Genomic DNA, 2,264 nt, shown 5'->3' on the forward strand with positions numbered 1-2,264 from the left:
CCTCCTTTTAGATCTTTTGTCAGTGTCAGCCATCTGGTCGAATCACGGCCACTGCCTGACCACCTTACTCTCCGTGAAAGCCTGAGAGAATTTCCTCTCTCTAGGTGACTCTCCTCAGGGATACCATACATCACTGATCACTTTCCTCTGTGGTCCCATAATCTCCTTAATCAGGAAATTTGGGGCACCACTGAGTTACAGGATGTCACAGCACAGGTTCTCTTAGGTCCTGAGTCCTCACTAACCTTGAAGTGCTAGGTCCAAAATATTGGCTATTCTTATAGCCCCTCTATTTCTCTAATTTTTGGTCTGCAAACTTTAGTTGTTAAACATCCAGAAGAGAAGTTTAATAATATTATTACACTGTAACAGAGGGTTATTTTGCTGAATTCAAGTGCCTAGAGTCTCTGGACTGGTTTCAAGTATGAAAAGGTCCTTTAAAGACTTCTCCAAATACAGCTTTTCTAACTGCAGTGGACACCCATCTCTGAAAAAAAAACAAAACAAAAAAGGGGGATATGTTGGGAGCCATGAAGCTAGAAAATCAATCAAATATCTGTAGGTGGAACTTGGCCCAGTGCCTAAAGCAAACAAGCTACATCACTCCTAAGATAAACATCCTATCTGGTTCAGGTTAGCTATCAGTTGCTAGGCAACCTAGTGTCATGCTTTACTAACTTCACAAAGTGTAAATAAAGGACTGTTTTGTTATGAAAAAAAGAGAAAAAATACATGTATACACAAGAGAGTTAGGATGGATATACAGCTACTTTCTCTTAGTTCATTGAGAATAAAAGTTTCTACTAATATTTAGACAAGATATGTCTGCAACTTGTCCTCTGAATAACTACTACGAAGACAATATGCAATATATTACTGTAACCATCCTACTAACCTGTTTTGAAACTGTTTCATTGTTTTGTTTTTTTTTTGTTTTTTTTTTTTGCAGAACCAGGAATTGAACTCAGGCCCTTGCACTTGCCAGTGAAGTGCTTATTCCACTGAGCCATCTCCCCGGCCCTGTTTTTTCTCATTAAAATGAATTTAAAAAAATTTTAAAAGTACTAAAGCATCTTGTACAGCAACTAACCACTAGGAAGAATGTATGTAATGTGTTAATTATTAAAACTGTCCTACCAATTTGGTTTGAAACTATCTCATTGCTATTTGTTTCTCAATAAAATTATGGGGAAAAAAAAGAAAATGTTAGTAGAGGCTTTTTAATGTATTTTTGGATTTATAGAGAAACTGACTTGCAGGTAGCCTTTAGAAACCTTTGTAAACAGACAAGCTCTGCAATAAAGAGTTGACTGTATCATAAAAAAATAAATAAAAGTACTAACGATCTAAATATTCGCACAGGGCCAGCCAGGTAGCTCAGAGGACTAAAGCACTTGCTTAGATAAGCTTAGGTAAGTACAGGGACCATGGTTCGATCCCTGGCACCACATGCCTTGGCACCAAGTGCTAGCTCCGCCCCCAAGGCAGCCAGAGTCCAGGAATCTTGGTGCATGCCTACAATCCCAGTGCTGGGGAAGCTGAAAGCAGGAGGATAAACATGAGTCCGAGCTGCGTAGTGAGACCCTGCAACAACCAAACACATTAAAATAAAATAAAAAAAAAATTAACACAGAAACACTGAATCTACTAGAAGAGAAAGTAGGTAGATGATTGTCCCTTAGTAGGTTGATGACATAGGGGTAGGCAGAGAGTTCCCAAACTGCACCAGAAATACTCCAAAGAATCAACAACTGGGATCTCATTAAGAAGTTTTTGCACATCAGGGCCTGCCACAGAGCTCATAGATTTAAAGCACCTGCTTAGGCAGAGGCAAGGGCCAGGGTTCCATTCACCACCTGCGGTGCTGGTCCCACCCCCAGGGCACACAGAAACTTGAATTGAAACTGGCCATGGTGGTGTGCGCTTGTAATCCCAGCGTTTAGGAGGCTGAAAAACAGTAAGGATCACTATAAGTTCTATCTGTGTAGTGAGACCCTGTACTTAACACATTAAAAAATATATATACATATAAAAAAAAGTTGTTGCACATCAAAAGAAATCACCAACAGGGCCAGGGAGATAGCTGAGCCACAGTTTAAGCACCTGCCTGGCAAACACAAGGACTTGGGTTTGATTCCCAGTTCTGCATGCCATGCTGGCCCTGAGCCATGCTGGCCACCCAAAACTGGAGTGATGTCACATGTCTGTAATCTCAGCACTAAAGAGGCTGAGACTGGAGGATCACTATGAGTACTAGCTGCGTA

Source organism: Octodon degus, unplaced genomic scaffold (genome assembly GCF_000260255.1).
Source record: "Octodon degus isolate 3935 unplaced genomic scaffold, OctDeg1.0 scaffold00335, whole genome shotgun sequence".
Lineage (NCBI taxonomy): Eukaryota > Metazoa > Chordata > Mammalia > Rodentia > Octodontidae > Octodon > Octodon degus.